The sequence below is a fragment of the Lytechinus pictus genome, chromosome 16, assembly GCF_037042905.1.
Source record: "Lytechinus pictus isolate F3 Inbred chromosome 16, Lp3.0, whole genome shotgun sequence".
Lineage (NCBI taxonomy): Eukaryota > Metazoa > Echinodermata > Echinoidea > Temnopleuroida > Toxopneustidae > Lytechinus > Lytechinus pictus.
In genome coordinates this window covers 7,219,421-7,236,387 of record NC_087260.1, presented here as the reverse complement: position 1 = coordinate 7,236,387, position 16,967 = coordinate 7,219,421, and positions in this window count along the sequence as shown.

Here is a 16,967-nt window from a genome sequence, read left to right as displayed (position 1 = left end):
ATAAAATACAAAAGAAATAATGAGTGGGTGACGTCATCAGTCTGCCAATTTGCATACTGACTAGGATGTGCATATAACTGTTTTGTGAAATTAAGCGAAACTTTAAAATGTCATAACTTTCTTATTTTACATCTGATTTTGATGAAATTTTCAGTGTTTTGCTTGTTGGATTTTTCTCCTTTTTTTTCCAATCAACTTTTTGTTACATGTAGGGTGGACTTGTCCTTTAAGAAACTTAACTCTACAGTAGGGCTTCGTTCGAACCAACCAACAGCCCTCTGATTGATTGAAAGGTGAGAGTCGGGACAAATTACTAAACCATGACACTTCCACAGAACACAATGCTTCTAGAATTGCCATAACCCCTCTGGAACTACCGTAGACAACATTTATCATAGTCATGTACACAATGGCAGGGATTCAGGGAAAAGCAGTTTCATAACATTAAAGGGGAATACAACCTTGGTCATAAAATCTTGTTTGAAAGGAGAAAAAATAAATAAAATAGAATTGTGAAAGTTTGAAAGCAATTGGACAAGCATTAAGAAAGTTATGGCTGTTTTAAAATTGAGATCCCTAAAACTATGTAGATTTCAAATTGGCAACTGGGTAAGAAAATTATGACAAGGGGCAAAATTCATAACTTTCTCATCGTTTGTCCGATATTGTTCAAACTTTCACCCATCAACTTGTCTGATTTTCCTTTTTCCTCTTAAAACAAGTTTTTGTTTGGGTTGGATTCCCCTTTAACAAAAGTAATTATCTTATTGGAATTCAGTCTATATACATGTCCATGTACATGTCGTTAATATAATATTGCCACAATAAATGCTACAGCCCAAGATGCTGCACATAAGCATCGCCTGACTCCACGCTGTTTTCATTTCCCTTTTTTTCCTATTTTCACAGCAAAGTGAGTAAATGCTAGACAGGGTCAGGGATAATTATAAAACTGGGACATGACACATAAATTGGTGCGTGGGGCTAGAGTGGGTAAATCCCCTCATTTAACCATGCTTGTATGACAAATTGAGCAATCAGCTCCCGAGGGAGAGTCATTATTTTCTCCTCCTCGTCTATTTCACATCAAAATTCTTCAAGTCAATGCATGGCCTACATTGTGAAATTACAAAATTCTCAAGGAACAGAAAAGATTCTGTTTCAGAAATTTTATGCAGATTATGTTTTCTGGTTCAGGTTTGTAACTGTTTAGCATTTGTATTGAGCAGTCTACTACAATGTACGTAGAATTCGCAATGCTATTAAACTGTTTTATTAGTAATACACGGAAAGTTATGCTTACAACTCATATGTTTAAATCTTGAATTGATCATGTCATGTTTGTTGGCCAATTTTATTGGTGTTCCTTATTCATGCTCTGGTGAGGACTAGTTATAATTTGTAATATTAGTTTTTGATACATTTTGTAGTGCAAAGTATTTCTATTTCTTTTTCACTTCATATTTTCTTTCTCTAAACTGCTTAAAACGAAATTTGCAATTTGCGGTATAAAAAAGATTATCATTATAATTCAGGCAGCACATTTGTTAATATATTTCTCATTTTCATTTTTATAATTAACATCATCATCATCAAGTTTTACTGCTATTCAAAGAAGAAGTTCACCCTCGTGACATCAAAGGGATGCTCCGGGCTGAAATTCACAGAGCAAAATGCTGAAAATTTCATCAAAATCGGATAACAAAATAACAAAAAATAAATTTTATCAATATTTTGTGGAGTTATATGCACATCATCATGACTATTCATTAGGTGAGCTGATGATGTCACATCCCCACTTTCCTTTTTCCTATGTTATTACATGAAATCAAAAAATGTTTCATTATTTCATACATGTGAAAATGATGTGTCTCCATTATGATGAAATAAGATGCGGCAATAAATAACTAATAATGCACTTTTAAATCAGTTGTCAATCCAAAAAATAGATCTTGGTAGAAAAATTTTGAATAAACAAAATTTCATATACACTCGGCAAAAAAAGTTCTTGGACACTTAGAAAAGTTAAAATATTCCATATAGTTATTTGATTAAAGGCAAATTATTGTATGTCAACATGACCAGACAATATTCCTCTTCCAGTATGACATGACATTTTCATGTGAACGGTCATGCATGGGTGGTTAAATGCTTTAATCAATAGCAATGTCAGTAAAAGAAAATTGCAAGAAATGGACCATTCAAATTTTAATGATCATGGCCATCCTGTAGGCATACATTCAACAATTTCAACAGGGGGTTATCATTTGAATTGAATGCTTAGGGATGCATCATGAGATGCATAATGCGATGGATCATTCGGACACTCACTTTCAAGATGAAGCTTTCCAACCAAGAGCGTGCAAGAGCAATAGGAATGTTGCAGTCTGGGCAGTCATTTAGACAAGTGGCTCGATATTCCCAAGTTTCACCAACAACAATTTCAAATTTGAACCAGCGGTATTTGGCTACTGATGAAGTTAGAGACCGCCCTAGGAGTGGTCGACCTAGGGCCACCACCCCTGCAGAAGATAGGAGGATAAGGATAATTTTCTTTTGCTTATGCCAAGAGACTGAAATTTTACATTTTTTTCATCAACTAACTTTGACTTAAAATTCCAGTGGAACAGTGATGCATCCAAGGTGGATAACTTTCTCTTCACTTTTAGAGTGGTATTTGCCTTTAAGTTTGCTTTTATCGTTTAATGGATATTTATGCCACACAAACTTTCACAACTGAAAGAATGACTGATCGTTTTCTTGCAATTTTCTTTTACTGACATTGCTATTGTTTAAATTAAAGCATTTAACTACCCATGCATGACTGTTCGCATGAAAATGTCATGTCATACTGGAAGAGGAATATTATCTGGTCATGTTGACATACAATAATTTGCCTTTAATCAAATATCTATATGGAATATTTTAACTTTTATAAGTGTCCAAGAACTTTTTTTGCTGAGTGTAATAAAATACAAAAGAACAAGTGGGGATATGACATCATCAGCCCAACTAATGAATATTCATAAAGACATGCCTAGAACTGTTTCACCAGAATAATACAAATCTTTAAAATTCAATAACTTTGTTATTTCTTATCGGATTTTGATTAAATATCCAGCATTTTGCTTTGTGAATTTTACTCTATTTATTGAGATATAAATATTTTCAGCCTGGACCATCCCTTCAATGAGTTTCAGAATTTTTCAGATTTTTTTTGCGCATCTTCACAAAATCAATTTCCAATTTTGTTAAGAAATTGAACGACTACATACAACATTCTGCAGTCAGAGTCATGGAGACATCCTTGTAAATTCCGTCTATGATTCGACGACGCTATACAGAAAGGTTGTCCCCCGAGACGTTCCTTGTCAGAAACCTCACTAGAATTCTTAAGTGCTTTACTTATCACTATGGTGATAGATATAACCTGAAAGCGCCCCATCTATTCCAACTAAAGCCAGGGAGACCAATTTACATTTTACTTCACTTCCGCTCGCTCGCTCGCTCGAGAGATGATGACGAGATGCTAGCATCAATGAAGAGAGGTCTCGTTCAGAGATTCTCTGGATCTGATATGCTTTTCACACTGTACTTTTTTTCCTTAACCCCGGGAAATTTGTTAGCCCCACCAATTTCCCGGGGTTAAGCTTAGCCCACTTCGTTTTCACACTACGTTTTAGCAAAGTGGGCTAGCACGGTAAATAGTACGGTACTATCTGGCCCTGCAAAAAAGCAGGGTTAGCCGGCTTATTGTGGTGCTAGCACCACAATTGCATTGCTATTAAAGAGATGCAGTGTGAAACAAAACCGGGCTAAGGAAAAGTGGGGCTCAGCAATAGCCAATCACAGAAGTCGAAATTGCACGTTAATCACGCTCTGTATGGTAAAGTCATCAATATTCATGAGCTGTGAGATAGTTCGGGGTTAAGGCGTTAACCACGGCTAAGCAGATACCTGTAGTATGGGGTTAAGAAAGACAGTGTGAAACCAAAAAAAGATAGTAAGGGGTTTAGGATAGTCCGGTGTTAAGGATAGTATGGGGTTAAGGAAATGCAATGTGAAAAGCATAAAAGAGTACTGGCTGATGCATAGTGCACAGGTTATGATTTTATTACGATTTTAATTGATCAAAATTACTCTGAGCAAATCAGATGCAGGGATTTCAGTAACTTAAAAGGTAAAACAATTATTTCATGAGAAAGTCTTTAAAATCAAGGTTAATTGTCAAAATATCATCACATATCTGGATCTGGTACATTAAAGTAAACTTATCTTTGGGAAATCATAAAATCTTACTCTTAGCTCAAAACCGATAATTCTGATGATCACTATTGCTCAGAAATTTACCCGACATTTACATGTATTTTGCTGATTTCTCAGCAATTACACATTTACTTCCAGAGCCACTTGGCACATATTTCTTTAATATGCATACATACAAACACTTGGGTGTTAATTATATTGGATTCTGTTCGGACTCATTTTGAAATCGTTATCAGAACTGGTATTTATCTTTAAAACGGTTATCTGACGGTGTGTGTAAATCACTGGTTCTTACGGTTAATCTGAATACTAGCAATTATACATGGAATATAAAGAAAAAATACTAAAAAACTGATACCATTCAAATGCAGTATGGGGTGCCATGTCTGAATAAAAGCTGTTAAATTGAGCTAATCATTATCCACTCTAGGTTGGCAATGCGGTGAAATTACAAAATCACTGTTTTAAGAATTCATATCAGCAACATTTCAGAAAAAAAACTATTACTGGTATTACTTTTTCATTAATATTGACTCGGGTAATAACACTTTTTTAACAAAAAATGAAAAAGAATAGAAAATTAATGACTGATGCCAATTTGAGGATTAAAATAAGGTTAATTTTGACCAGTGTAGACTCATGGCATGCTGCTATCCCATACATTGAACTCTTTGGTAGTGCTAATGAAGCACCTCTTATAAAAATGGATTCATGGAAAGAGAGAACTTGCACTTTCACTTCCTACAACCAGACTAACCTTCAACCTAAATTCTACTGCTCTTGATATTTCTACATTAAGTCAAATAGGATCAAAGTATCTGTGTACAGGGCAAGACTGTATTGTATTCAGAATTATAATATTACAAGTAGTAAATTTAGTAGTATGTAAATAATTCTTTTGATTGATTTGATTTATTAAACATTCCAATAACAAAAGTATATACAAGTGTAATCATTTTTTCTCATAATGAATAAGTAAACATACATACATTCCAACAATCTACTCGAAATATATCTATACCAGATAAATTTCTTTTTTTTCTAAATTATTAAAACAAATAGCATAAAAAATATATACATATATCAACATAATACATTTTGGAATGTGGGAGACCTCCATCTTAAGCTTAGAATTGGAATTGATAAAGGTCTCGAAAGGAAATAATAATATAACATTCATGATATCTGGTTCTTATGAAGTGCTGGTACACATGACTGACCAGAGCAATAAATGCAACAATATTGGGGGGGAATAGTTTATATCAAATACTAATTGCCAGCTTTGCTTCATGTAGTAGGGCCTGCTAGAGCTAGTGAGCTGACCGGACTTGTCCCTTAAATTGTCGGTGAATGGAGCAGCAAGCAGGAGGAAACCAGGCCCCATCGGGAGATAGCTAGAAATTCCAAAGAGCGATGCAAAATGTATTCTACATGTACATGTAGGTAATGTGTGTACCACTTTTTTTTTTTTGCATTAAACTTAAGATTTATTTGTATTCTACTGGTCAGACCTATTAATGTCGGACCAGTAGATACCCAGTTTTTCAGTTTTTTACTGGTCCAAACCTTAAATTTACTGGTCCCCCAAAATAAGAAAAAAACATAAAAAATACTTGTTTTATTTTGCTGTCTTTAATTCCCCCCCCCCAAAAAAAAAAACGTTCTAACAAACAGTACACACATCCAGACACAGAACATAATTCATGAGAACCATTTCTCAAATTTGGAAAGCCATTTTTTAAGATGCCAAAGCTATGTTTATTATTCACTAAAGAGGAGAAAAAATATCATTTATATTAGTTTGATATACTTTTACTGGTCATGTCAGACCAGTAAATCTGGCTATTTCTGAAGAGTTACTGATCCGACAGCAATTTTTACTGGTCTGGGACCTTCGGACCAGTGGCAGTGTCACGCGTTGCTGTAGAATATGTTTATATGTGTATTTGTCATTTTCTGTATATTCTATTAAAAAGGCACTGTTGCTGGTCTAGCACCCTGAGTGTCTTCGGACAGTGTATGCGTTTCATAAAATAACGCCATTATTATCATCATACATGTAAGTGAGAGATACATGTATATACATGATAGCAAGTCAGAAATCAGTTTTATATCAAAAGTGTACTATCTTTCATAATGAACACACTACATTATGAAGACCATTACAAATTCAGCAATAAGTAATCTTTCTATTGTATACATGGACAGAAGTGTACTGTGGATACTGGATAAACTGAGGTGTTTTTTTTTATAAAGATCGGAAAAAAAGAGAAAAGTTGTTAATACTAATACAGGAAATCCAGAAAGAGAAACCTTCACCAACAATGGGAGAATGGCAGTTAAACAGGTTAGAGGAAACAATAAGCTTTGGACACACACAAAAAACTCACAAAAGCCATTGAAAAGCCTTTCCTTTAATACAGCTCCACTGTAGTGACAGATGACAATAACATCAGGGCTATCAATACTTCCTCCTACACTACAATGTTCCTACAGCTCCAGTGACCCAGGGTATCAATGTCAAAGTTATCATCACCATGTAATACAAGTGGAGGGGTTGCTTTGGCCCCATTTTCACAAAACAAAGCATCCCACGAGATGGAGGGTGCGTTCAATGTCGATTTTCAAATTTCATCAGCAACATAAATCATGATTGAAAATGCCATTACAAAACATCAAACAGTACATATGTGCACAATCAGTGGCAGGGTGCTACATACCGGTAAGCACTTGCCCGATTGCCCGGGGCAAGTAAAAGTTAGAGTCGGGCAAGTGTTTTTAAGTAAAGACCAAAACTACTCGCCCGAACTGGGCAAGCAAAATTCTCACAGTAGTATTACCAAAACTAGGATCGATATGATATGATATTGACCGTAATTTTGGTCATGGCAGGCAAGATAAAATCACTTTGGAAAAAGAAATGCAATAGCAAGGTAGATCAGTTCATGTCAAAAGAGAGAAAAGGTAAATGGTTTATAAAACCGCAAAACTTTCTTTTCAAGAGGTAAAACTTTTTTTCAAGGATTTTTTTTGGGCATGTGAAATAGATTATTGGGCAAGAATATTCCAACTATTTAAAAAAAATACTTGCCCGACTGGGCAAGTGCTTTTAAAAAGTTATGTAGCACCCTGAGTGGTGCACTGTTCAGTGTCAAAAATATAAAGCTGAAGTTACAAGCAGGCGCAGTTATGGTCTGATAAAAAAATACCCTGCGACCTTGAAAAAATCCCCGCGAAAGTTCTCGTAATTTCGACAAACACCTAGTACTATTTAACAGCGGGTAATTTCTTTTGAGGGTATTACATGCATTTTGCTTTCACACTGCCAAATTGACCTGGGTCCCGTTGCATAAAAGTTACCATTATGGTATCTTTGCCATGCAATGGTAACTTGCATGGAAACCTTGATTCTGATTGGCTGTTGATCATCGTTACCATGGTTGTTACCATTGGATTGCAAAGATACCATAATAGTATTCTTTTATGCAACGGGACCCTAGTATTTTCTGATCAGGGTAGATCAGGCCAAATTTCCAGATCAGAAATTACCTCTGACGGACTTTGATGCGGTCTGAAAACACCTACATGTACTATGTAATATAGGAGGTGGATGCTCCATGATTGGTATAGTGAGTGATTGTATTACCGACAGGCCTTGTATTAACGAACGCGCGCATCATACACGTCAGAAAATAATTTCATAGGCTCAAAACTTTGCAACATTCTTCCAAAGAGAAACTGAATAGAAAGATGATGAAAAATGGTCAAAAACACATTTTCAAAGTCTTAATATTCTTTAAAAAATAAGATATGGTAAAAAAACCTCATCGGTGATTTTGTTGTTTTCTCAATTTTTCCCATAGAAAACACACGTTCGGTAATACGATACCTTTTTCAAGTGACCAAAATATTTCACATGCGAAGAGGGGTTTGATTGGAAGCTAATATCGTAAAACAGAAAAAACGATTTTGGCAAAATTTTTACATATTTATATTTTGTAGGTAATTGTGTATTTATGGTGAAAGTTTGATGAATTTGATGAGAATAATGTGTTTGATATGATTGAATTCATGAAAAGTGTTCGGTAATACGATCCACTACCATACTCTTTTCTCGTCAGACATATTGCTAAAATTATGTTTCAAAAGCTGCAGCCTCCACCTAGTCTGCAGGCACAGACCCTGATTGAAACCTTGATCAACAAGTGTGTCTCCACGCAAAGACTAGCACATACAAAACTTGCTTTTTCAATTCCTGAGCGAGAGGGCCTTCAGTACACAAGGCATTTAGGCTGCAATTCAGACCCTTAACTCGAGTGAAGGGTTCGCCAAGCAGACTAGCCTCCACCTACACTGTACAGATTATACACAACTTAAAGATGAATACCAGTTGTGGTAACGATCTCAAAATGAATTCGAACAGAATCCAATGAAATTACCACCAAAGTGTTTGTATGTATCTGTAAAAAAAAATATGTGCCAAATAGCTCTGGAAGAAAATGCGTAATTGCTGAGAAATGCTGCATCAAATGTCAGGTATTTTTAAAAGTAATTAATACACTGTCCCACATATGCTCTTCTGTCTTAGTGATCATCAGAATTATCGAGTTTGAGCTAAGATTTCATGATTTTACAAAGATAAGTTGACATTAATGTAACAGATCTAGATGTATGATAATATTTTGACAATTAACCTTGATTTGAAAGACTTTCTCATGAAATAACTGTTTGCTGCAACTACTCTCTTTTCCCTTTAAGACTATAATGTACATGTATACGCCTGACAATAATCATTTCAAGCATAACACTAAGAAAGCAAAATCAATATTCAATTTCAAATGATTGCTTGATGTGAAAATGAAGTACTTCCATTGTCGAGCCAACAGCCTTTATTCCATAAAAAGCCCAACTGAAAGAAATTCTAGGTTGAATTGAAGCCTCCTGAATACTAATATTTGAAGTGAAAAGATGCCCCTTGCCATCAACGAAGGAAGGAAACGCGTACAGAATGTGATAAATGCACACATGAGACAATGTTACAGGTATACATGTAGCTAACAGAATTTTAATACCAAAATACAGGAAGAAAACAGTAAAACAGCCCCAAAATGAAAGTAAAAGCTGTAAAGAATAATAGATATTTAATCAAAATAAACATTGCCAGGTAGGCACACTCTAAATAGTCTGCAAGCACAGACTCTTTGATTTTTAAATTTGCATAATGCATAATGCAAAGTCTGAAGTAGTGAGACTAGATTGTAGAGTGGCTGGCTTGACACAGATAGAGATTTTGGCATCTAGTACTAGTCTTCACTCTAGACATGGAATACAGTAAATAGGTAAAGTATCAAATATGAGTCTGTGGTTGCAGACTACACCAGTTTTTAAAGGTCAAGTCCACCCCAGAAAAATGTTGATTTGGTTAAATAGAGAAAAATCAAAATAGCGTAATGCTGAAAATTTCATCAAAATCGGATGTAAAATGAGAAAGTTATGACATTTTAAAGTTTTGCTTAATTTCATAAAACAGTTATATGCACATCCTGATCGGTACGCAAATGAGGAGACTGATGACGTCATCCACTTTAATACTTATTTCTTTTATATTTTATGATATTATATTTTTCACAAAACAATGATATGCACAATTCAGTGACATGCAAATGAGACAGTCGATGTCTTTCACTATTTCTTTTGTTTTTTATTGTTTGAATTATACATAATTTCATTTTTTACAGATTTGAAATGAAGGACCAACTTGACTGAACCATATAGTATAAACAATACTAATTATGCATGTTCAGGGAGGAATTAATCGTTGTTTCACTTGTAAATGAGGAGAAAATTAGAATATTTCATATTTCAGATAATAAAATACAAAAGAAATAGTGAGTGGATGACATCATCAGTCTCCTCATTTGCATATCGATCGGATGTGCATATACATGTAGCTGTTTGTGAAATCAAGCAAAACTTTAAAATGTCATAACTTTCTTATTGTACAACCGATTTTGATGAAATTTTCAGTGTTATTCTTGTTGGATTTTTCTCCTTTTATTCACATCAACTTTTTGGTGGACTTGTCCTTTAATAATAATGTTTGTGTTCCATCAGTGGAAGAGCCATGGTGTAGTGGTTCTGACTCTCGCCTTGTAAACAGAGGGTCGGGTGTTTGAATCCCACCGCGGTCTAGCGTCCTTTGGCAAGGCATTAATCCACACTTTGCCACTCTCGACCCAGGTGCTAAATGGGTATCCGGTAGGATGCGAAAGTTATTGTATGTTTGAATTTGCCAGCGCGATTATGAGGCTGCGATGAATGCAAGGAATGCTCCCCAGGGAGTGGAAATCGTGCACTTTTCGTGCGGGATTGAAATGAATCCAATGACTGGGGTAATAATACAGTGTATGCTGTAAAGCGCTTTGAGCCGTCATGGGAAAAGCACTATTAAAAAACTAGCTATTATTATTATTACTATTTCAAGGATATTAATATCATCGACTGGTAAAAAAAGCACTTGCACACAACCTTGGTTTACCTCATTGAAAACCTCGTTTCGCAACCTCGGTCAACTCAAGTAGGCCTTATTGTTTATTTTCCTAATTACACTATTTCATCTAATCACTATTTAGTCTACAGTACAACAATTTCGTCTCATAAACAGTTGGTCTACTATCCATTTCATTTTTATTTATTTTGCACAATCTAACACTTAGTCCAATTAGACCAAATGGATGGACTATTAAAATGGCTATTGGATTGGACCAACTGGTTATTAGATGGAATGGCATTAGACTAAATGAAAGTAGACCATGTGGTGTGTGGACGAACTGATGGTAGACCATATGATAGTAGACGAGTTGGAAATTGGACGAATTGGAAATAAACTTTTAATATCACTATTGTAATATCAAATTAGATTTTAGAATCTCTTTGAAGCTGATAGAAATTGGATGTATGTGTACCAATTAGAACCTTGAGAATTGAAGTGAATAATTGGAATTGGCAGTTGGTTTTAAACAAAGGTCTTCTCACTGGAGATTTAGACGGTACTCTGGGCTGAAATAAAAGAGCATAAATGTATTAAACAATAAAAATTTTATCAAAATTTTCATTCAAAATAAAAGCCAGAAAGGATTTTTTTGTCACACTGAATAGAATGAATGCAAATATGTACATGTAGGACGATGCGCTTTTTGCCACCTAGGATACAGAGAGCAAAATTACCCCAACATTAACGCGAGCTAATACTTCATGCTATGAGTGAGCATTGAGCAATGATGTCATTTCCCTGCTTTTATTTTTAATATGAATTTATAATCTATATTCAAATGTCCTGCTTTGGGGATGTTAACAAAAATGGATCGACCAACGTTTTTATAATTCTTTACAATATCATAGCTGAACCTGAATTTCAACAAATAGCTTTACCACAGTACACCCTTGTAACTCCATTGACTAATGTATAATACTACTATGTACAGTACATGCATGTGAGCGAGCTACCATTGAGCTTGACCTAGTTTTGTTGCTAGGCAACAACATTACCCTGCACTTAATTGAGCAATACCAACAATATTGAAATAACACTGAATTTTTATGGCCCTTGCCCTTCTTTAGAGGTGAACTTGGGTATAGTTGGTGTTCGAAAAAATTGTTACTGTACTACATGTGTACAATGGCACTGTAAAATACTTGTAGTAATTTGGATACAGTACAGTGAGTACCTGTACACAATACAGCACATAAATATGGACTGTTTGAAATGGAACTTTTAATCTCAAGTTGCTTCCTTAAAAACTTGCATTAATATATACTATGTTAACATGCTTAAGATTACATAATCACAGGCATTATATGATGTCAAATTTGTTACATTGTTTTTATTAACTCTTGCTGCGCTGATGTTGCAACTTTGCACATTCATACATTTAAATTCAACAATCGTAATAATTATTTTTCTCCCTTACCTTAATACCGGGGAATATGATAAATAGCTTTAGTTCTCAGGCAGCATCCATTCAATAATTATCAATATCGATGGTGAAATTTTGAACTTTATATTCAAAGAAAATATCATCAGTGTAATTGTCATTATTATTCCCCAAAAATTAATTCAGCATCCAAAGAGTTAACAGTCATACACATGTCATGCCAGTTATTATTCTGAAATCTACAAATTTGTAAACTCTGTATAATAGAGACACCAGGGAATTATTTTGCTTTACAAATTTGAATAGCATTTTCGGTCATAAGAGAAAAGCTCTCAACTATTGTAATGTACAGTCCTATGTAAAGATATGCTACACAAAGGACTTTATGCATAGCAGTCTTTCAAAAATGTGGAGCAAATTGTGATGCGATACCAGGAAAATTATTCCCTGGACAATGTTGCTGACAGTGCACTGACGTAAATGAAAAGTGATGTACATGTCAGTAAAGTGTAAATGACCAAAGTGTTAAAGGTACATGTACAAGGTACATTCATTCACAATACTGTAACAAAAACTCTTTCACCTCCAAAGTTAAAGGGGAAGTTCACCCCTACAAAGTTTATTGTAAAAATAGCTGAAAAAATAATGAAAAAGTTTGGCGAAGGTATGAGGAAAATCCATCAAGGAATAAAAAATTTAGAATTTGAATTATTTCATTTGTGACGTCATGGTTATCATGGTATGAGAATCAATGAAAAGTCATTTTCTCAGAAAATTGAAGATCATTTTTATTGTACCTTCATATGATCAATACGCAAATCATTTCACACCCGCTCCCAAAAAGAAAATAAAAGTCATCACGAACCATTATAAAATGAAAGTTATGCATTTATGATATATTGGGTAGCTGCTCATTTACATTACAAATCAAAAACTTGACATTCTAATAACTCTCTTTAATAATCTTTAATGGATTTTCCTCAAACCTTCACCAATATCTTTTATTATTTTTTCTGCTATTTTTTACAACAGAGTTTTGATCAGGGTGAACCTCCCCTTTAAAGTGATTACACAGTATAATCATGTCTACAGTTTATCAGCCCCTTTAACCAATTGATTATCTACTTTCGCCCACGTGCATCATGAGCTCTGGTATTCAAGGTACCTAATTAGTTCTTACCATCCATCAACATTCGAGACTTTTAATACTGTAAGGGCATTATGCATGTATTTAGTGTGGCAATGGGCCCAGGCAATGTGTACTTTGAAAACCTGGCCAGGCCAGGATACACTGTATTATTCATCAAAATATATCAAACAAAGTCAACAAAACTCTTCTAAAAATTTCTTTAACCTGGCAGTTGTTCTTTTAATTATCATCTTTACATGCACGTGAGGTTTTGTTTCTCCCTATTTCACTCTACCGACCATTCTCTTCAGTGTAAGTATCAAGTCCAATATACCTTTAGGGCTTGAAAAATTGAACCTTTGGTCTACATGTAATTTCCATTTCTCTCTTCCCATGCTCTACAGTGGACAACCAGTTCATATACCCACCATTCGGTGTAAAACCATTTGAGCTACATGTACATGTAATTGTCCCATTCATCTTTTTGTTTTAACCCATTTCATCTAATCAACTCAGTCTAACTCGAAACAGGCCTACTGGTATTCTATATTGTACTGTACATATTAATTAATACAGACTACAGACGAAAAGAAATTATACAACTTGGGAATTGGATTAAATGAGATTCAGACAACAGTGTAAACCAAACAACAATTAGACCACATTGGTATACAAACACTGACCCATTAGACTAGATCTTTAATAAGAGTCAGACCAACTGCATGTATTTTTAGACCAAAATTATTAAAAACCTCATACCGGTAATTGGTTCCAACAGGTTATCTCTGCATCCATCTTTCTATCTTTTCGTCTCTTTCCCCAAATACATGTCCCAGGAGACTAGTAGTACAGACCTGCCAACCTCTGGGAATGAAAAACTGTATTCTGTGATTAAAAAAAATGTATTTTTCCCAAAAAAAGTGAATTTCATAATAAAATGCTTGGCGCACTCGCTCATCGCGGCGCTCAAGCTGCATGCAAGCTAAAATGCGCACTGCTCTTGCAGATGAAAAAAAAAACATTAAAACATGTGTATATCTTCACCCTGGTTTGAACAAAATGATTGAAAAAAACCAAGTTAACTGAAATTACATTGATCTAATAACCATATTTGTGCACGTTTTATGAAATAGAGACATATATAGAGATTATTTTTCTCAATAAATTACGATTTAGTTTAAAAAAAAACGTATTTTTCAAAGAAAAAACGTACTGCCATATTTTGGTTGCAAAAACGTACTAAATACGGCTAAAACGTACTGGTTGGCAGGTCTGGTAGTACAAACATCTATTAATAAAGAATTGTTCTCTAGCGACTTTCTCTCCCAAACTTCTATATCCGGCAAAGGTACATGTAAAACCACCACATGAACCATTATCATTTGACATTTAGTTTGCAGGTGCACCCTTCACTCAAAGAAAAGTGGTCTGAATATGAATCCTAAAGTCCAATGCATGTCCAAGGTCCCCCTCATATCAGGGACGCACCTCCCTGCTCATATAAAGTATACATGTATATGCTAGTCTTGTGCCAAGACCGACTTGTTGATCAAACACTACAACATTTCAATCAGAGTCTGTGCCTGAAGACTACTCGCCAGTATCCATTCCAGCAGAACACTAGTCTGCAGGCACAGACCCCGATTGTAACTTTGATCAACAAGTGTGCCTCCACGCAAAGACTAGCACATATAAAACTTGCTGTTCAGTACACAAGGCATGAGTAGGCTGCACATTCAGACCCTTAACTCGAGTGAAGGGTTTGCCCAGCAGACTAGCAGAACACTGATTGGCCAACGACACTCAAAAAGGGGCATTTCACTTCATGGGGATATCTCCAGAAATCCCATTTGGCATCCAGCAGCAGCAGATGGGGCGATATCTGTGACCGAAGAGGAACCGAATCGTGAGGATCTCTTTCACCAAAGGATGGGGTTACGTTGAGAGAGAATGAGGCACTTCCTCATCACTGCTTATGTTATCCTCAGATGTCTATTGCGCTCTTACTTTATAACCTCTTCATTTTCACTCGTTATTTTAATGTATTTAATAAAAATGCTGGAATATGTAGATTTCGACCCATTAATTCTATATTGCTGCACCTAGATTTTAAGACTCATTCACAATTTTTTTTCCCTTACGATTTTGTTTTTGCTTTTCCCCTCTTTGTTGGAAAATGATCTTTACTCTATTTCTTAATGACCAGAGTCTCTTCTATTAGATATTTCCAAGACACTTAATTTTTACAAAAAAAATTTAACATAAAAACTTCCACATTTGCTTCATGCACAATGGACATATAGGAGAATGTTATACACACAGCCAGGTTGGTACTGGAGTTACATTGTAAACTAGTTTATAATCCTGTTGGGATAATGCAACTAGCATAATACACAACTGTCATTCAAGTAGACACTTTGCATACATCACTCAAAATCCACTTAAGAAAATATTATTATGAACATACACTGAATTCAATATCAGTAATATGTGAATAAAATACTGCATGCATTAAAGGCTTGGTTTAATTGGTCCAATTTTTTGCTCCATTCAAACTGGCACTTGGTCTTATTGTCAGAAGGTATAATAGCCACTTGGGCAACCTTATACCTTTGTCAGTTTATTTCCGATCGGTCTTATGCCAATTCGTCCAATTTCCAACCCGTCTACTTTCATTTGGTCTACCATCAGTTTGTTCACTATCCACATGGTCTAATTGCCATTTTGTCCACTCACCATTTTGTATAATATCCAGTTGGTCCAATAGCCATTTAGTCCATTCATCATTTGGTCTAATTGGACTTATAGTGTTAATTGGCCAAAATGAATGAAAATAGAATCGTTATTAGACCAACTGGTTATAAGACGAAATGGTCATAGACGAACTGACAATTAGACAAAGTGATTACTGGACCAAATGGCTGTTAGACAAAATGTTAGATGATGGACAGAATGGCATTAAGACTAAATGATGGAAGACCATGTGATGAGTGGACGAGTTGGCAATAGACGAATCAACAATTTACCCCTTTGTCTATTACATGTACCATCACTCGCTAATATGAATTTCGACTATTAATTTGTGGTTAATATGTACATGTTGAATTCCTAGTTCCTTCAATTTATCTTCATGTCAGTGTGATTGTGTGTTTGGAATTTACCGGGCTCCGGTATTCCATTTTTTTTAACAATTGTAAATCTAAAAATTCTTCTTTGTAACTGTATTCAATTGATATTTGAATTATTGCAATACATTTAGTTTGTAAAATTCCATGCAATTAAGATACCATATATGGTTTTTTCAAGCAAAAATACCATACATGTATGTAGCCAAAGAGAAAGTAGAGTGTTTCTGAGAATAAGACCATCTTAACTTCCTTCCTCTTGGCTAATGACTACTCTTGAGTATATCAAATTCTCTGGATTGTGCAAAGTTGCCTGTTGAATCTGTCGTCCTCTCACATTGACTTTGTGAATGGCTTGATGTCTTCAGCCCTGGCTATCAAAATGTATCTGCAGGGAGTGCAGTTACACTGTTATCCTCATGTTTCAAATTGGCTACACACTTTTTGAGGCCACAGTTTCCAGAAACATGTATGTTATTAATTTCAAACACTGCTTGTCATATATACAGTTCA